At 39.5% G+C, this 21,492-nt stretch overlaps 1 protein-coding gene across 3 annotated transcripts in view; it reads left to right on the top strand.

The window, feature by feature from the left end:
• Positions 1 to 6,175: 6,175 nt before the first annotated feature.
• The window catches only part of Pgant9 (polypeptide N-acetylgalactosaminyltransferase 9), a 498,492-nt gene continuing 483,175 nt past the window's right edge, over positions 6,176 to 21,492 (top strand). The window contains exon 1 of one of the 3 annotated variants that reach the window (XM_076428489.1): positions 6,176 to 7,175. The gene's annotated coding sequence lies outside the window, so the exon portion shown is untranslated. The remainder of the gene's footprint in view (positions 7,176 to 21,492) is intronic. The other 2 variants (XM_076428492.1, XM_076428491.1) reach the window with 2 other exon arrangements.

Genomic DNA, 21,492 nt, shown 5'->3' on the forward strand with positions numbered 1-21,492 from the left:
TTAAATCTTTTAGTTTTATATTTCGCCCAACCAATTTTTTCATGAATGCATAAAGATCCGCAGTCTACTGATAAATCAGACTGGCGGACTTTATGCATTTATAATAAGAATAATGTAGGTGAAATTGGAACAGTAGAAAGATTAAACGAAGTCAATCTTGAGATTATTAAGGAAAGAAAGACTCTTCTGTACCACCGTTGCCAAGTGGGCTTGTATTCCCCTCAAAATGCTACTTCTTCTACCACTAATTGTAGCTCGATTCTCCTCATAGTGGGAGTAATGCGACGTCACATTACGTTCACTTCTTTCGAGGCCCCTACAGTACGCTGCAACGGTGATCCCCACCATTGATGCTTTCGTAGTTCCAATATTATTATCTTGCCAATATTTTGCTGGAACCGAAAATACGTGTGACTCGGGTCGCGCTGCATTCCTTCGAAGTGACTTGTTTTTAGATCCCAATAATATCAAGTTATCACGTCAGAGGTGATGTTCGCGTTTAACGTATTCGCCAGGCAGTGCCGAGAGATTCCCGCGGGGATCAATACCGACTCGTACTCGTTATTAAATCGCGAACATTACGAGGCAACGTTACAACCGAGTGACAATTGAGCACGTCGCGCTCGGATTTCCGTGCGTGTGCGCACGTACAGGCCCAAGTGAGGCTGTGTTTGCCACCGGGAAGAAATACGATCGTTCGAAATTGCACTGGATACAGATTGCGCCGATAAGTACACACGGTCGACGCGATTTCAAGGAACACGATCATGGATTTCCCAGCTATAAGCCCGATTTGTCTAGCGATCGCGACTGGATATTGGGGGAGCCTGCATTCTTCGAGTTCTTCGCGTCGGACGGCTCGCATTTGTCTTACATGTAACTGGTCAGGCACTCTAATTTGTTCCGTAGTCCTCTCGTTGCTTCTGTTGGAAAATTTGCGTCTTATATACTTCTGATATCTGCAGGTGCTCGAAGGAAATTGAGGGCAACTTACAAGAAATCCTCTACAAACGCAAAAGCCTCGGGGGTATTCGTTTGCGTTTATCGTAGACGGGTAGCTATTTGTTTGAGCTTCAAAGGCCGAGTTCCCTTGTTTTCAACGCATTAAACTCATTTACAAAAGAACCAAGAGTTTACGGAGCCCCAGTATTTTGCAATTAATGCAATAATGGAACATATGATTGCAATAAAGATTATAGCAACAGGTGTACTGAAGACGTACATCAAGCATCAAATTAATTGTCCGAGAATTATTCAGTGTCTGTTTTATAATAACAATATCATTAAGTGAAAGTACCAATAAAGTTCCAGTAAACTTTCAATGGATTTACATTTATGATTTTTAATATAGCATTTAGGTGGCAGCATTAATAGCATCCATAAAGATCACTTTAGATCGTACGCAACGCCGAGTTTTATGCAACTTCAAATAACGATCGCTATAAACCATTGACGTAACCCCTAAGTCGTTCAGTTACGCAGACTCGGTACTTCTACGTAGTAAATATCTATAATAAAGTCGAACAACAAACTTCGTAACAAGCGACAATTCATTCTAGCTTGCGACCATTACGAACTTTATTACACCGTTACACGGCAAAGAATCATGATGCTCCTATTTATCGACACATTAAAATCAGGATCGTATTATTTTTACAGCCATGATCCATTTAATAGTTATTGTGCAAAGTATTAAATTACAGTTTAATGCCATTATTCATTTAATGTCGCCAAAGTGTAAAACAATGCAAATTGTTTGTAACAATGACATGAATTTGATCGAGGAACAACTTGACCGTGGTTAGAAGAATTTTCTGTAACACTCTACAAATTCAAACGCTCTCGCGTCGTTTAAAAAATATTTTTCACGACTCAAACTGCCATAAATTTGGACGTTGACGTATCCGCTTTACAACGACCCCGTAAAACTTGATATTCGATTCTTTGCTGCCGTTTTATTGTGCTTTAAATGAAAAGTGTGCTACCGGTGTTAGAATAACACTACGTTGTTTACTGTGAATAAAAATATAATGGATTTTAATAAAAATTGAATCACCGGAATTTAAATGCATCGCGCGGTATGCGATTCCAATCACGCAACACTCTGAGAACCATAGAATTATGTTAAAATTATAAGGAAAAGTGAAATTTCAATTTTTATTCGCTGATTACAAAATTGAGGTTCTAATATTTTCATCCAGAGTGGTTTCAGTTTCGAAAAATTGGTTTAAAATACGTAGGTACGATTTTTATGAATGGAGCGTGCAATGAAAGGTACAAATTTTTCACAAAATATGTTCTCGCGTGTAAAATAGAGACTTTTCGTTAAAACTATTTTTAGCTATCTCTCGCCGTTTTTGACGTAGTCTACCGGAAAGAAAATTCCATATTCTTTTGAAAGCATAATTCCACCCCTAAAACTGTATTACGCCGCGAAAAAAAATAAGTTTACGTTACGGATGACTTATCCGACCTTCACACAAAGTTTCATAATTTTATGAATTTCCGAGGGTACCTCAACTTCCCTTTTGAAATACACTGCTGCAAAGTTGGTGGTTTAAAACCGCAATTATTTTTGCGCATACCCAATGCAACCCCATGAGTTTAAACGAATTGATTTAACAGGAGACTTCATCTTTCAAAATGAACTGGAGCAAACTGCCCGACTCTTTTGGGGGGTAAAATTTCATTTAATAAATTAATATATTCCAATCTAACTGTACAGTAGTTAAAAATTGAAGAGCCGAACTCGTAATAATTTTTACACGGATCTAACACTGAAAAATTGATTCGAACAAACTGGTTAATCAAGTGAACCGCTCGTTTTAAGGTTCTCCGACATTTTTGGGCACCCTGTAGTGCTCCGTAGATCTGGTATTAACAACTCTAGTGTTAGGCGACACACCTCTGAGCGGCAGCGCAAGTAATTTCCGCTAGATGAAGCGTCAAGTTGAGTTGCACAATAATTAAAAACCGCCATCGCCTTTAGAAAGAGCCCACAAAACCCCGGAAAATTAATTAGAACGAGTCGTTCCCTGTGACGAGGGTGGCCGATCGCCGTCGTTGCTGAAGGTTTCTGGGGGCTGGCAGATAACATTTTCTACAGGCTGCCCCATAGCCGGGTCGTATTCTTTACTATCGAATCACCGTAAAAGGACCGTGTTCCGTTTTGCCTTCCCGATTGGATTACATTCCGCGGGGGTTGCAGCTGCATTGCGGGGGGTGGATCTTGTGAGCCGAGAGATAACTGGCGGTGGGAAACTGGGCGTCGGGAAGAAAAGAAAGGGACAGAGGGGTTTGGTAGGGATAGAAGATGACGCGGATCGATTCTCCGGGGGTCGAAGTCACTTCTGCGAGTGGTATCCGCGGCAACACTCAAGGGCATTCCTCGGGGTTCGAGCTTTAAAGCCCGAGCAGACAAGGCGGGCTCGGATCGGTTGCCCTTCAAGGCAGGATTCTTGAGCTGCGAGATTGCTCGTTTCGTTTGTGAAAATCCGATACAAGGATGCCGGGACTAAGAGAGGCCTCCCTCCTGCGCCTTTGGCTTCCCTCGCCACAACCCACCCACTACCCCGCACACCAGATCAAACCACCCCCAGTGTGCACTGTCGATGTAAAGTATTTCCCAGGGAAAAACTGTTATTGCTCCCTGGCACCACCGCGCCAGAAGCTTCCCTAGGTCCTTTTCCTGTCCGACTTCAATTTCCACTGTTCGCCTAGTGTTCGAGACTGACGAGACTGTCGTTTCCTACGCTACTGTGTCCTTTACGGTGATCCCGTTTCGCGGTTCCTACGGGGTTTCTTCTTCTCGCTAGCTTGGACGCGCGCTGACGCTTGCCACAAACGAGTTTCATGGGGCGAAACACTGTGGGACCTCCGGAGGATGATCTGCTGGGGACGTTGCAAAATTGATCAGCTCGCTTCAATTTTCCTTAATTCATTCAGGCCACTATACAGCTCAATGAAACATTTACTTACGTGTTTGCTTTACTTTTGAGTAGGCACGAGATTAGTGTACTATGAGGATGGTATACTTACAAGGGTGGTTCCAAACATGAATTTACTTTTTTTCTCTATTTTTCTGGTGATCGATCATATTTTATCTTATAAGGTAGTAGGATTGAAATTATTAACTGAAACATTTAGTGTATTGGTAGTTAACTATTAAAGGTTCTGTAGATACTAGATTAGATCCTCCTTAGAATTTTTATGGAATCAGATTTACAGTGTATAAAATATGTACACGATTTCTTCTTTTAATTGCATGAAATATTCAATCACAGTGGAACCTCGCTCGTTGCACGTAACCGATCATAATTATTCATAGGCCGCCGTAATCCCCACCACGAGTTCCAGAACCTTGAACACCTCGTGGTAGGAGTCATGGTTGCCATTGGCGAGGTTCTACCGTACATCGAAGTCACTTTTATATGTGTTTAATTAGAACCAAAATGAGCGTCGTTAATCTTATTGTTAGAACAAAAATGCGTTGGATTACAAATATAAATACGTTCTAATATTAACTTGGAAAATGAAAATGAAATTGGAAATAAGTGATCTACAATTAGGAATTGTATTATTGAATAAATACGTATAAAATTTTGTACTTTATTAAATTAACGAAAAGGGATATCCAATATAATAATAATAAACGTGGCATTTGAGAATCATTGTTCGAGGTGAGAGACCAACGCTTGCGTAAAAATAAAAGATATGAGATCTCTGTTCCAGTTGCCAGGTCAGTGTTTCTTTAAAAAAAACTAAGTGGTGCATGTACTTTTCCCTCAAATGCTTTCTCGCCAAGAGCAGTCGGTTGAAATACGTACCCGGCACGGCCAAATATTTTCCATACAAAGATAGGTGTACACACTGGTATTTCGCGTGGGATATTTGCTCCCTGAAATATTTTATATTCATCGTCGAACGGATATTTTAGATACTGAACATATTACCGGATTCGATGCTTCTCTTATTGCACACTTGTTTTATAAATATTGAATTCCGGATATTGCGGATATTGGGCCACGATGTTATCGGGCCAATAAAATTTCCACTTGCTACGAAAACTCATAAAAATTCTATCCACCTTGCCTACTGTATGAATCTCCTTTTCACTTTCGAATTAGGCGACTTCGGAATTGTTCTTTGTAACTGTCGATGCACGGGATTGAACTACTGGACAACACAAAGTTCTACATTTACTCTCTTTTTTCCAATTGTATTATTAATTAGATAAATAAAATTACGAATTTTCTTTTTTGGGAAAAAGTAGTTCCAAAAATTGTTTCAGACATGTCATTAATCAATGTGTCTCTACTCATCAATATGAACGTCTGGAGTAATCTATAAGACTGCAATGAATATTTTTTTATTATATTGAAGGTGCTTCTTTTTTCTTGTTTGTTAACATTACATTTGTGGGCTGTTTTTACGTATAAAACTTTGCATTTTTAGATAATACTTTAAGTAATAGAGGATCAGACAACAATTAACCTGTATCATTGTGTTTTATAGAAAACTATGTTGAATTCTGTTAAAATTGTTACGTCTTTAAATTTTGTACATCTCCATATATCTATCACAAGCAAAAATGTATAGAGAAATCTGGTAGATGCATAAGGAAATTTACAAATTCAAATATAAATAAGTAGAAAGTTTTTATATATATATACACAGTACACAGTGAGTGTAAAAAGTATTCGTACGAACTTTAAAATAGAATAACTTTTTTATAATTGTACCAAACGACCTGATTTTTTATGATCAATTAGGAGCATTGGTTTACAAAATGATATGCAAAAAACATTTTCCAAAAATTATAAGGTGACATGCAAAAATAAAAATAGCATTTTTTAAAACCTTTTTATTTGGGCCTTTAAAGAAAATTTAAAATATATATTTTGTAGATCTATAGTAGTTACACGCGTGCTGAAAATGTCATCGAAATCGATTACATAATATACACACGAGCTACAAGCGGTTAAAAATGGTGAAAATCGTAGTTTTACACGACTCTTAATCAGTTTCTCCTTAAAATTCACAGAATCGTACATCTTCCAATGCGTGTCGTTTCTTTTTCCTGCTTCAACCGATTTTTATGAAATTTTCAGTATATGTATAACTAACATAGATCTACAATTTTTATTTTTCATGTAACTTCGTAAATTATAGTTTTTGGAAAATCTTTTTTGCATCAGGTCATTTGGTACAATTATAAAAAAGTTATTCTTTTTTTGAAGGGTGTACGAATACCTTTTACACTCACTGTATATGCGTACAAAAATTTCCATATTAAAAAATAAATAAACTAAAAATTGATATGCAAATTTAGAAGGTAAAAAATAGATAAATACCACGATAAATTAATTGTACAAATTACCAGAGTGAAATTGTTACTACATCATTACTACCTCATTCTCCCGTAAATTATTCGAGCATAATTCCCATAAAATTGTTCGAACAAGATCCTAACCGACACCGTTTACGAGTACCGTTTTTAAAGTGCACACGGATGGCTCGCAAGCGTGCACTGTCAGATTTCTCGATCGCTGCTTGCGATATACTTGATCCTATGACTAATTACAGTTCCGTGTAAAGCTTGCACGAGATTTTAGAACGCTTCGGCCGCTCCCCGAATCACGAACTTCGAAAGTTGAAATTAAAATGAGGAACGGCGGGATTGTTTTTTTCGGACCGCGGTGGAAACTGCTAATAATGGCGGACGACAATGATGAATCGCAACCGGTCGCCCGTCATTTTTACATGAAAAATTAGCTCGCTGACAAGCCAGCTGCATGTTTACCATCGGGCCGAGAGATCTTGATACAACGCGGCACGGAGAAAGGATTCGTAAAATTGCATTTGGTCAAATTGGATTCTGGCTTATCGCAATATAACGCGATTAAGCGGCGACAGCCGAAGCCATCGTAGTCGAATTCGTCTGCGTTCACGGGCTCGCTTGATTATTGAAAATGTTAGCGGAGAAGTTTTGCCGAAAGGTTAATTTTCCGCTTACTCCAGATACGCTGAAATAATTATTTGACAGCGGCTGTGGCTGACGAGTCATTCTTCATGATTCCAGGTAAATGCAGTTCTATTTTGAGCGAAGGGACGAACGTTAAGGAGAAATACTGCTGGATAATTTTCAATTATACGAAAAATTTCTTCTTCGCATCGTAAGTAAAGTAGTTATTTTAGTTTCTCAAGAAAGCTCGTCATTTGGTCCATTTTTAAAAAATGGTAAATCTTTTTTTATGTTGTCTGTATACGTCTATATTTTTGTAAATTTTGCAAAAACTCGGTTAACTTGAAATTAAAATTTTCTGTGGAAGATTTTAAATGGTTAAGATAAAGATGAACAATTTGTTAAATTTTTTCAATTTTCAATACAATTTTGAATGTTTATTACACAGACGTAACAAGCAAATTATGAATTATTTATCAAAATTGGTAAAATATCTTTACGAGAACTATTATGGAAACCCGAATTAAATTAGAATTAAAATTTCGTATGGAACATTCTAAATGGTTAAAAATAATACGTATAATCATATTAATCTTTCGCTAAAAATATCATTTTACTGCGTGCAACGCACTGGTACGTGACACGAATGTTTCGCCGTCTGGTAACGAGAATAACATTTTTTAAGCAGATTTTATTTCTATAATTTGAACATTCTAATGACCAAAGCCACCTTTTACAGATATTTTTTTCCATTTACATACATGCACGTAAGAAACCTTAATTGATAAAATTTTAATTAACACGGTAGCTGATACATTTTCCACCGATGGCCAACGTTACCACATTATTAAAAATCGATTTCCAAGTAATGAATATCGGCAAATTAAAATTCTTTAGAAACGCGTGTAACTGTATAGGTAGTAGTGTAAATTGAACCTTGTACCGTTGATTAATTAATAATAGTATTTTATCACGTGTTCTACTATAATACATTACTATCGGTCACATGCTGCACTTCGATTCATTTGACCAAGTCTAAAAGAGACACATTGATTAAAATGTTGATCACTACAAATTTTTATCGTTCATCTTATTCGTAACAGATGCTAATGTTATTAATTATTGAATCGTGTACTCTTCACATCAGAATATTTCTTAGATATTCATGTTGCTATTAAAAAAAGTTCATTGGATAATATTCCTCTTATTGCAATAATTTCTACATTATTGCTACTCTCGTTGGTCGTCTTACAACGTCTTCTCATTTTGTTAAAGAGACATAAACTCAAAAATGTTGTGTTGTAAATAATATTAATCTATAGGGTGTCCTTGTGAAATTGTGTATTTCTTAGAAAGAGGTGATTCCCGAGTTCATTCGAAGTAACTTTTTCTTTTGCGGGAATATTGTCCGCGGCTCGGTTAAATAGTTTTTAACGAAAAATTCGGACCAATAAAATTGTGTGCGGCTGCAGCGGCTCTCGCTGAGCGCGGCGGTGTCATTGGTCAAATTGGAATCCGTCCACTGTACCTGCGCTTTGATTGGTCTGTGTTTTTCGGTGATAACTATTTAACGAAGCAATGGAGAATATTTTCTCAGAGACAAATTTTACAGTAAATCCTCTATAAACGCAAAAGCCTGTGGGGTGATTTGTTTGCGTTTATCGTAGACGGGTAGCTGTTTTTTTGAGCTTCAAAGGCCGAGCCGAACGTAGACAAGGACAGCGCGTGTAAAGAGCTAACTGTGCCGGCGACTGCGACTCTCCGCGTCTCTTTCTTTCCCATACGCTGGTCCTTCCTTGCGCCCGAAACGTTCATCGTCAATTAAACTACTAAAAACAATTGAAATTATATCGTGTTTGGTCTTATTTTTATCAGAAAAATGCATCAAATATATTGATGAGAGTTTCATAAAAAAATAAGTAATAATATAAGTTACATTGTGAGGACGCACGGGTCTTTGAACTGTGCCGACGACTGTGACTCTCTGCGTCGCACTATGGGCCAAACCGACGAAATCTGTGTCAAAATCAAAGAACTTTCGATAGAAATGAGATAGAGCGATAAAATTTTTTTATAAAATGAAAGCTGAAACTTTGCAGAATATGGGATAATTATGGAGATTGTGGTACGAACGTTTTTTAACCTTGAAAGAATTCGTTAAACTTGCACAATTTCAAGAAAATTGTGGTTTTTCTAATACCATGCGGGGAAAAAATTTTTTTTAACATGCGACACATCATTTCCCGTAGATTTTTTCACACTGATTTTAAGTAAACGTTCAAATACTTCATTATGATTATTTTTAATGAGTTTTATATATGAGAATACAATATTCCTTCAAACTAGTGGGGTACCAAATCATTTCAACGAAAAATGATTTCATAAGTTGTGTTCACAAAAATCGAGTTCTTGCAAAATCCTGAGGTCGTAGACAAATTTTGAAACCAGATTTGAAATCAGCGTGAAAAAATCTACGGGAAATGATGTGTCGCATGCTCAAAAAAAAATTTTTCCGCGCGTGGTATTGAAAAAACCACAATTTTCTTGAAATTGTGCAAGTTTAACGAATTCTTTCAAGGTTAAAAAACGTTCGTACCACAATCGCCATAGTTATCCCATATTCTGCAAAGTTTCAGCTTTCATTTTATAAAAAAATTTCATCGCTGTATCTCATTTCTATCGAGAGTTCTTTGATTTTGACACAGATTTCGTCGGTTTGGCCCATAGTGCGTCGCATTAGTAGTGGTTCACCCCGATATACCCGAGCCGAGATCAGATTACTAAAGTACAGGAGATATTTGTTTGCGTTTATCGTGTACAGCCTTTTTGCGTTTATAGAAGATCTACTGTACTAAGATGCGAAAGATGTATAAGATGTATAAGATACGAAAAACTTTTACTGATAGTACATATTTGGATTTCATAGGGATTCAAGTAACATGAGAATGAAACAGCCTATAGGATAGGAGATCGTAACAGGGATAACAGGCGATAGTTCCGGATATTCCGGATCGAGTAGGTCGGATTAACCGGTGTTGCAGTGGCGCGTGTTAACGACATCTTACTATGTATCGAGCTGCTCGATCGGCCGGTGAAAAATGACGCCATTTACGATACAGGGAAGCCCCAGACGGTCTAGGGGATAAGTCTCGGAACCGATACGTAAACTCGCTGAAACTCGGATGGCGGTCATTCGTTCGGCTGCCGGACCGCAAATTGAGCGGTTTGTTTCGCGCGGACGATCCGCCGCGGGAGTGAGCAAGCAACCCCGAAAGAATCATGAGCCTCGGGAACGAGTTCCTGATTCCTGCCATTTATCAGCCAGGCCCGGAAGAAATTTCCTTAGACAGTCCGGTAAGTCCCTGCCCGGCGAATTTCGTGATTACAGTTGCAACTTTTGAGCCCGAGGAAAAGTTACGAGACCCCGGGACCAGATCCGCCAACTTTCTTGTATCGGCTCCTCGAGAAGTAAGGGGAAGGCGGTGCGCGGGGTTGGAAGGAAAAACTTCCTTCCACGGACCAGCTACGAGCGTGTCCGATTCGGAAATTGTCTGATTAGCATTGTATATACTTTGCAACTCTGCTCGACGGACTCGAATTAGTTCGAAACTTCGCTGCAGTCTTGTATTTGGGTCATTAGGAAATGGAAGTTCCACTGTTTCTCTACGATCCATAAACCGGGGGGTTGTCTCGCTTCGACATGATTCTAAAGAGATGCGAAATGTTCCCGAAGTGTTACGTCGAGGTTTCTCTTCAGGGTTATCTTCGTTCGCTTAACTCACTTACTGTCTTCTCTCTCCGTGACTGTCGAAAATATCTCTACAAGCGCAACTTTTCTAATTTCTTATATTTTTTTATGAGACTTCCACCAGCGTGCTCGTCTCGTTTTTATCATTAAAATGACACCCAGCACAATATAGTTACGATCATGATTATTTGCGTAGCAAGCGCAGTTAGGAATTCGTGTACCTCTACTGTAAATGTTAATTCCGAATTATAATCGTAAATGTATCGTATTTGATGTCATTTTAATCAGAAAAACGAGAGGAATACTATGGTGAAAGTTTCATAGAAAAATTTAAAAAATTAGATAAGTTGTAGGCTTTTTCACCGCTCGGTTCCAAATGGTGGAGCTACAATTTGGACAATTACAGTGTGGGCCTTTGCGATCGTTACAGAGATAATACTGTAATACCTCGGGAACCGCTTTGAGGCTCGAAAATGTAATATGAAAGCGGTCGTCGCGTCGGTATCCCTTATAATGTACGCAACAACTGTGCCACGCGTTGAATATGCAAATCAAACAATAAGCGTGTCCCGAAGCGGGTCTAGTACGGGGTCGCACGTTGAAGCGCCGCGAACGGGATTTAGGGGTTGATGGCGAGGCCAGGGGAACGACAGACACTCTTTTCCGTGGGGGCGGAAAGAGCAACGATAGAGAGGCGATGAGGTACGAGCGGTCCCGATTTACGTTTTACAAAGTTAATTGAATAGATCCCCCTCTCGGTTGTCGTAAGATTGCTTCGGAACGCCGCGGGGGATGGAACCAGAGCCTATGGAAGCGCAAAATGGTTATTATCTCCGGCGCCGCAGACATAGCTGGCTGAGCTTCTGATTTACGAGCTGCCCTCTCGACTTAATCCTCGCATCTACCACTCGTTCGACCCCTTTCGACCACCCCCGATCGCTCGGAATTGGTCCTCCAGTTTTCAGCTCGACCGCCGGAATTAACACGGCGAGAGAGCTCTGGGCTGTGTTTCGAATCGGCGTGATCGATGCCGGGGCGATATTAATGAAAGCGACCATGAAACCAGTTGATTGCACGTCAGAGATCCTTAAGCTCCATGTGCATGTGCAGACCGGCACATGTTCCGGCGTTGGATTGAAAGCGAAACCGAAAGTGTTGGTCTTGTTCTCCGCTTCTTAAGCGGGAGGGTTCTCGTGTAACTGGTCCGAAAAATCGATTTTCTTTTTAATGTGCTTTTTAGAAGTGCTGAACCTTGAAAATGTTCTCCCAAAATTTACTACATCTCTTTTCTGCGACGCTGTGCTCTCACGCTTCCGCGTCAATGTCACTTGATTAATCCGGTACTGGCAGAGAGACGGTTACTTTTTCCCCTCAGCTGGCGACTCTGTTTATAACAGAAATGACTTCGGGAAATTTGAGACAGTAGAGGTACTTAAAAAGTTTAAGAGTGTCAAGATGTGCGTAACTATGCCAACGATTTTAATTTGCATAACGCAGCGTATTGATTGCAATTGTTGAGAAAATCAGGGCTGCTCTTTACTTTACCGGACTCAAAATTTGTACCTTTCTACTACGAATTATGATGTATTTGGTATTTAATCCAGTAGATTTGTACCCGGCGCGGATGCAGATCGAAGTTTCGAACTTCTAGGATCAATAGTTCAGGAGATATGGTCGCTTAAAGTTGAGCATTTTTGACAGGTAAGGGCGCCGCCATATTGGTTTGTAGTGACGGTCGCACGCCGCACAGTGGTCGGAAATCGCCAAAACGTGGTCAAAATAGGAAGGAGTACTCCAATTTAGTTCAAAATTGATACTCATAGGTTTTTCGGGTCGCTGATTATAAATCTGAGGTAAAAATTACAAAAAACAAAATGGCGGATTCAATATGGCGGAAGCGCAACCCAAAAAATTATTGGACTCTCTTGAAAATTAGTATTCCCATATTTCTCGTGCCGTTGAATATGAATCTGATGTCAAAATTACAAAAAACAAAATGGCGGCCGGTTATGTGAAAAAATTATTTATATTTCCACAAATATTAAATTATTATCAGGTGACTTCACATAGCAAAAAATGTAAGATTTTAGTGTTAAATATTGCATGCGAGGTAGTTCTTTAGTACTAAAATGTAATAGAAGTTTCTCAGTTCTGTTTCGTTCCGATATTTCACTCACCTCTAGTAAAATAAAGATATGTAAAAAGAAAAAATTAAATCTTACACTGTTGACTATCTGAAGCATTTTATTGTAATATATAACAAATATGTACCTTGCATTTGCGAAAATTAGTTTTGTCTACGATTTAGGGCAAATTCGCCATTTCGGAACGTTACCGGTCGCTAAGGAAATGGCGATAATTCATAAGGTCGCAATAGGTCGCTGAAAAATGAAACGTACACTTGTTTAATAGCCTTAACAGCTTCTTTTCCAAAAAAAATTATTGCTTGATCGCGATTGATAAGCAACTTTTTCGTTAATGAAATGTACCAGATGTGTAGATTTCTCTTTTTCATCTCCCAGAGTTTTAAAAAATTAAATAAAGCAATAAAATCAGAATATTATATTAAATTAGGACATACCCAACAATAGCAAGAACCAGCGTTACAGCTCTATAATAAGTCGCAGTTAGTCGCAATTAAATATTGGTTGTAACAAAAAAACGTGCTCTGGAACCTTATAAATAAAGTAGTATTACATAGATTTTTAAACAACGGAAAAAAATTTTCGACTTTTGGCCACGATTTGGCGGTTTCCGACCACTGTGCGCCGCTTATTGAGTTGGTTAGGATTAGGTCGAGGGAGGAAGCGGCAAGGTAAGCGCGGCTCGCGGTCGTCACTACAAACCAATACGGCGCGGCGGCGACCTTACCTGTCAAAAATGGTCTACTTTAAGCGACCATAACTCCTCAACTATTGATCCAAGAGGATCGAAACTTCGATCAGCATCCGCGCCGGGTACAAATCTACTGGATTACATACCAAATACATCATTAATTCGTAGGAGAAAGGTACTAATTTTAAGTCCAGTAAAGTAAAGTTTACCAAAAATCACAGAATTAGCCGAATGATGTTTAACTAGTTTAATAATTTGATTATTGAATTTGATTCGGCTATCTTCCATCGAGACGTACAGATCGCAGAGAACTTTCGCTTCCGAATCTCACGATCCGCTCCGATGCAGTAATACGCATAAATGACGAAGACAGTAATGATTTATGCAGATTGTCTCCTAATGCCCGACTCCCCTAAGGAGTCACTTGTATATCCATTGATACAACAACTTCGTCAGCGTATATATTCCCTTTAATCGTCCTCGGGGAACACGATATTCGTGATGAAATTGACGGAGGTTTCGGAGAGAGACGGAATTCCCCAGCGCATCGCTGACAAATCTTACAGATTCAACTTGGTAATGATGTTTTTGAATAGTTCTGGTTCTGTAATCGGTTTAGTACTCGAACCTTTGAAGACATTCTCGATACCTACTTCTTCGTGCAACGTGTACTTATCAACGGTAGACGTTTCTGCAAATTGAAAGCATGGAGTAATCGAATACAAGATTCAACTTAAATAGAAACCTTGAGGGACGGTCCCTTTTGGTAGAATAAATGACAGGCAATTTTACTTTGATTTTAAATGTATTATGGTACTTTGAGGTCTGTCGTGATCCCAGCAAAATTATCTTTGCATTGATTTTCGTTACGTTATTGCATGGTAATTGCGTTTGCTATATTTTATTATAACCATTAGTTGCTTTATTAGGTGCTTTAATATTAAGCGTATTTATTATAAGAAGAAAAGATCTGTGTTCTTAGTAAGTCCGCAGTTATTCATTGTTAGGAGGTTAAATATATTGATAGATAACTTTTTACTTCTACAGTAAATGTTCTATAGACGCGACAGCCTCGGGGGGATTTGGTCGCATCTACCGTACAGGGTATCTACTTTTTGAGCTTCAAAGACCGAGCCGAATGCAGAATTGGACAGCGCGTGTAAAGAGAGACCGCGCGTGGCCGGAACGAGTGCGACTGTTCGCGTCTGTTTCTTTCCCATAGGCCAGGGGTCGGCAACCTGCGGCTCTTTGGATGTGAAGCTGCGGCTCTTTAGTTCCATACGCAAATATTATTTATTTTATAAAAAAAAACATTTAAAAATCGTTCTGAACTGATTAACGAGGATTAGGCACCGATTCTATCTCTCAGCCACTTGTACTCGCTTTTCACCGCACCCCTCCCCCGTGACACGAGTCGTCACTGTCGTCAGTCCGTCGGAAGCTCTCGAATGACGCCGTCGTCGGATGTTTCTATGTAGGTTTTAATTCGCTTTCGACGCAAGACAATTTGGCGTCTTTAACAGCGCTTTGGCTGTGACGTATAGTTTGCTGTTTCAAGTAAAAGAGTTAGAAGCGAATTATCTTCTCAAAGTTATGTATGTACATACAATATACATATATACTATCTAATTTGTTGTGAAAAACACTACTTATATATGAATAAACAGATATTTTTTCTTATGAATAAATATATTAGGTTTTTTTTATCAAGAAACTTTATTTATGCGAGTACTATTTATTGTTGGCAAGAAAAAATTTTGTGGCTCTTTAAAAACTTTGAAATTTTGTAAATTGTAATTTTTGACTCTTTCGACTCAAAAGGTTGCCGACCCCTGCCATAGGCTGTCCTTCATTGCGTTCGAAACGTTCATCGTCAATTAAACCTTTAAGTACAGTTGAAATATCGTGCTTGGTCTTCTTTTAACCAGAAAAATGCCACGAATATATTGGATGGAAGTTTCATAAAAGAATGAATAATAATAAAAAAGATTGAATATTGGTGTTACATTGTGATGACGCACGGGCGTTTGAACTGTACCGGCGTTAGTAGTGGTTCACACGGATATACCGAGCCGAGATCAGATTACTAAGTTGGGGGGGGGGGGGGATATTCTTGGTCGCATCTATCGTGTAGAAATTGTTGCGTCTATAGAACATTTACTGTACTTACAAAAATTGATGTTAAATGAATTTTTTTAAAAATTCCGTCTGAAATCTTACCTGCAAAAATTAAATTAGATCATGCCACTCAAGTGCAATTTATAGGTTCAACTCAAATAGATTAAAATTAAAATAGGTTTACATAAACTTAAATGCTCCCAAAGTTCCAAGTTCTAAGGGTGGAAATAAAACTAGAGTATTCAAGGAATATTTATGTTTCAAATTCGGCTTGGAATTTTTACTAAAAAAGGCAGGGTTCTGCTTACAGTTTGCATTAACAAAAATTATGATTGTGTATAAGATAAAATATGTTTTTACAAATTCTGCTTGAAATCTTCACAGTAAGGGTTCAAATTGAATGAAATCATTCGAGTAGTATAGGGAATGTTCTGTTTAAAATGTTCACTAAGAACAATTACACACTTCTGTATAAAATAAAATATGCTTATACAAATTCTGCTTCAATCAATTTCAAGCAGTATGTATAGGGTATATTGTGGTTAAAATGTTCACTAACAACAAGATAAATTATACTTTCTGAGGTAGTAGGAATCAGAAAAATTTTAGATAGGAAACATGTCAGATATAAATGTATCAAGCAACTTAACGTCGAATAACGTTCCTAATTAATTTCCGAAACTGTGCAACCAATTTACAGGGTTTCCAGCGTTTTCCGTGCTCCGCACGTGCGGCATTAAATCAATGTTGCACCCCATTGCGTGTTACTCGGCCCGAGAGAGAGAGAGGAACCCGCGGTCTTTTACCCTGTTCCGCGTGCATACGTGACGACGTTACGTATCCTTCGCAATTTCTTGACTATTTCCACAGGCTATTCGCCTGGAACAATTCCGGAAAACTACCCTCGAGCATTCCGGACTCGAAATAAATTTTCACCGTGATGTATCTATCAATCTCCCGGAAGCTTGCAGCTTGCTATCGATACTTGGAACAACGATGAAATATGAAACACCTTGCCTCATGACCTCTCCCCCCTTTTCATAAAAAGAAGATTGTTTCACTGCCAGAACACAAGCTCTTTACCGAAGGAATTTAAAATTTCCATTATTGAAATTACTTCATTCTGTGTAATTTAAAAGCTTCATTTATTCTGTAGTAGCGAAAAGAGCATTTCTGGACATACGGTGCTGTGAATAATTATAAACTCAACCATATTTTTATGTTTTTCATAGTACTGAAACAAAAATTGACGAAACTGTTAATGCATTTTTCTATACTAATACAAAACAAAAGTGAGCAAACAGAAAATATTAGTTTTGTTCCTCAGAAATCTGGAAAAAATGGCATTTGTTCTTAAAATTGTGGTTTAAGCTGTGTGAACAAGTATAAACTCATATAATTAATTTCAATATCTTTCATTTAGTATTTAGTACATTTTCCTTTATTTTATTATTACTGTCACTAAGAAGATCTGACAAAACTTCACAAAAACGTTCTGAATGAGGTATGAACAGCGACTGAGTTTATAAACATTCACAGCTCAAATCTCCTTGTTTTGAAACATTCAGCTACTACATTTCACGAAGAAGAGATAGCAAGAAACTGTTAACATAGAAAAGGTCGTACTACCTCATCATAAATGTAGTAAAACTTAGTGGACTCTTGGAAATAATAACGAAAAAATACAGGAAATAAGTGTAAGTTTTAATTATTCACAACACTGTAGTAAGACTGGTAGGTATTTAAACAGAAAAGCACACAGGTGTAAGTTAAAATTTTTAGAATGAGACTGTATGTAATGAATGTGTTTTTACGTAATTATTATAATTTTTCGAGAATAGTGGGGTTTAGATACTTTTTAGATCGACTGTTTGTCTGACGTTGCTGTTCATGATCGAACGTTTCGTATGCAGCACCCTAATAAAGTGTCCATCCAAGTGTTGTGACAGTATAAAGGGAAGACTAACATGAAGAAACTCGTGTTCATCGTCCTGTGACCAACCCGTATCACCGTCTGGAACGAGACTCGGGCCAAGAACGGTGGTTGCAGACCGTCCTCACCCCCCGATAGGGGTAGTTGGCAGATTTATCGGTCACGATGCAGCGGTTCCAGGCTGCCTATCGGCCGTTCGACAGCGTATTCGCAGCCAGGAACTGAAAAGACAACGGGTAGCGAGCCAGTCGCGGTCAGAATAGCAAACAAGCCTTCGCCAACCATACTCGTATTCCGCGAGGTTCGCCGACGGTCACGCGTTTCGCGCGAGTTTGTCGAACTCTCGCGTTTCCACCGAGGCGGACACGATGAATTTCACACGACGATTACGTCCCCGGTACGTTTCCTTCCCCCGCTTTTCGAGACCACGGCCCCTCGCTACAACAGTTTACCGCTGCTTACTAATAGTATCGTGACTGTCGGCGATAATGAACGCGTAATTACCTCGAGTGTAACAGCTTTTTAATGTTTCAATTGCGATCACACGCCGACCAGGAATGTTCTACCTGGTAGGAAGCAAATCGGGGCAATGATGAATTGCGGAATTTCTTTCCCTCGGATTTCAACCCCTCGTAACAGACGATTCATGGGTGTTTGGATTACTGCTAGATTGTAATCTAGAGAATTTCATTGTTACCAGAATATTTGTTTGCGCGTCTACTTTTGTAAGAGATCATTGAACCGAGTGTGAAATGTGATTGGTTTTTACAAGTGAAGGACCCCAGGTGTCCGACTTCGATTTTGATCATTTCTTGTGAGACGATGGTATATGGATCCTTAATGATGTCTGCAAAATATTAGGTGTAGTTACTCAATAGTTTTAAAGATATAAAGAATTGAACTTTCATACCTTGTTGATATACAGGTATGTATACAGTAAGCAGATTGCGTGAAAGTTCAATTGTTTATATCTTCAAAACTATTGAGTAACTTCGATTGTAAAATCGAAGTCGGACACTCGGGGTCCTTCCCTTGTTAGAGGATCGGAGGGAAACAGTCATTCACAGTAATACTCGGTCACTTTTAATTATATGATTTGGATTTCTTTGGGAAAAGATGTTTCTTCAAATTTCAATTAGTCGTAATTAGGGATTGCAATCCCGCGTCATTAGTCCAGTCAACGAAAAGTCGTAGAGGGAAATGGAAGGAACACAATTTTTAATTTTGGGACTTTGTTTGGACTAGTTAGGAGGTAAACATACTAAAAGTCCCCACTCCTAGGAGGTGAGCGGGGTGCAGGGGGCACGTAGAAGATCCCCTTTTTCGGTTTTCCGCTTATATCTCGGAAACTATGCGTCCTAGCGATAAGACCATTGCATACAAAATTAAAGCTGACAAAATGTGCCACAGGATTGATTCGATTCAGTTTTTCGCTATCTCGCATAGTTTCCGAGATGTCCGCGCTCAAAGTTCACTAATTGTGAAAAAGAAATTTTTGCCTTATTTGTGAAGTGAACTTTGAGCGCGGATATCTCGGAAACTATGCGAGATAGCGAAAAACTGAATCCAATCAATCCTATGGCACATTTTGTCAGCTTTAATTTTGTATGCAATGGTCTTATCGCTAGGACGCATAGTTTCCGAGATATAAGCGGAAAACCGAAAAAGGGGATCTTCTACGTGCCCCCTGCACCTCGCTCACCTCCTAGGAGTGGGGACTTTTAGTATGTTTACCTCCTAACTACTCCAAACAAAGTCCCAAAGTTGAAAATTGTGTTCCTTCCATTTCCCTTTACGACTTTTCGTTGACTGAACTAATGATTGCAATCCCTAGTCGTAATCATGGAGAAAATTTTAAGAATTGCTTTTTACAATTTATTTTTATGTGGGCCTATATTAAAAATTTATAAAATGCTGGACATATCATCCTGCAATGAGCTACAAACAAACAAGTTTCCAATACAGGGCGAGATCGAAAAGTTGTAAATAGCAACCTTTATCGGGCACCCTGACCACTAGCAATTTCCCAAAAACTATTTGTACGCCCTCAAGCCTGTACAGTATCAAGAAACAAGGCAACGAGAGCAGCTCTCGCTTTGCGACGATAAATTTCTATGAAGCCGCGAGACGACAGTGGCGGGGGTGGAGCAGACAATAAGCATTGTGCGGCGGCCACGTGCTGGACATATTGCCGGTGTTATCTGCGTCGCGCCGCGATTCAGGCTCGCCGAAGGTTAATTACTCTGTTCCAATTAATGCTAATAGTATTACTGATCGCGGGGTCCCTTACACGATAATGCCCGGCCGTAATAAGGTGAACCGATCGCGGCCTCTAATTAGTGGCGACGCACGTAACGGGGGTTCGGCGTAACCGACGCGGATATCAAAATGGCTGGATCTGGGTGGACGCGGGATTCGTCAGGTATCGTGGCCACCCTGAGACCCCTAATTGGTACATGTTTCGTGTTAACATCTGTTCCTGCGCGGGTGTGTGCGACGGTAGACCTAGAACGATAGTCAACGAGGGGGGTGCAGTCTGCGAAGGAGAGAAGGGAGGTGGTAGGGACAATCTCGCTAACGCAGCTAAAGGTAGATTAACTAATTAGAACGGCGTACATCCGACGTGACCCAGCGATTAAGACGGTAGAGACGACGGCTCCTGAACTTAAGCAGGATGTAATCGTCTTAGGTCCGTAACGACCATCGGGACGGGTTTGCATTAATCTTCCGGCGTGTCTGGAACTGCTTGATATGCCGCGCCGGCCGCCCCGAACGAGGAACCCTCCGACGGCAACAACGGGGGCGACCTTGCGGAACGAGTTCGCGCCCTTTCCCGGGACGAGATTATGCCACGCGCATCGCCACGTCCGATGAAAGGCAACGCGTATTGTGTTCCCAGGGAAATTGCGTTTGCTGAATCGCTGCGCACGCTGACCAGACTTCCCGAGACCGACCGGTTATGATTTCACTGGACAAGCACGGAGAGAAACATAGAGACACTCAACTGTGGCTAACCCGCGCTAGGTACGCGTTTCAAGGTCCTTCAGGATTATTAAGTAGGATGGGGCTACAGTTTCTCTCGATATAATATGGTGGCTTTCCACGTACAGTGTTCCCGCGATTGATGTGACTTTCGGGTATGCGGATGACGTGATTTTTTTTATCCCCATTACTACGGGGCTCCTCCTTGGGCGGTCGATCGCGCTATAAAGAAATTAAGGTATTGGGGTGTTTAAATTGGGGTTTTATGATACTCGATGTGTCATTCCCAGGTATGGAATAGCATTAGTACAATACAACAATTTCTCGCTTGGCACCGTTGTTTAACCAGCATCGTCGTTTACACTTAGAAAAGTTATCTGAGAAATCTATGTTCGGGGCACGTAAAGAAACGAAGTACCATTTCGTTTCCTGAGACTCGATACCCCCGAGGTTCTCACAACAATCGCGGGAACACTGTACTGCGGATGAGGGTACCTATTTGACTTGACATTGGATCATTCAATGTCAAATCGATCACTTTTTGAAATATGCTGTTGTGGTCCATGTGAAATTAAGGGGGAGGGGTCTAGGTCATAATTTTGTCGCTTTAGAACTTGTTTAGAAATTACAGACCTTTGAAGTTTGCAATTTTTGCCTTTTTTGACAAAAACCGGTCACTCACTTAGGAATCTTTATCTCGGGAACTGTTCGTCCGATTGAACTTAATTTTTTGTTTTATTCAGAAAGGATTGGGGGCTATTATAAAATGATCGTTTCAACCTCGATAATTCACTTTGTAATGTCGAAAAATGTAAACTAATTATTTTTCCGCGTTCTTTTCGATGATGAGACAGAGTGATTTAAATTTTGAACAAATATGTTCATATTCCTGGGAGTTTTTCCTTCAAAATG

This window comes from Lasioglossum baleicum, chromosome 8 (genome assembly GCF_051020765.1).
Source record: "Lasioglossum baleicum chromosome 8, iyLasBale1, whole genome shotgun sequence".
Taxonomy (NCBI): domain Eukaryota; kingdom Metazoa; phylum Arthropoda; class Insecta; order Hymenoptera; family Halictidae; genus Lasioglossum; species Lasioglossum baleicum.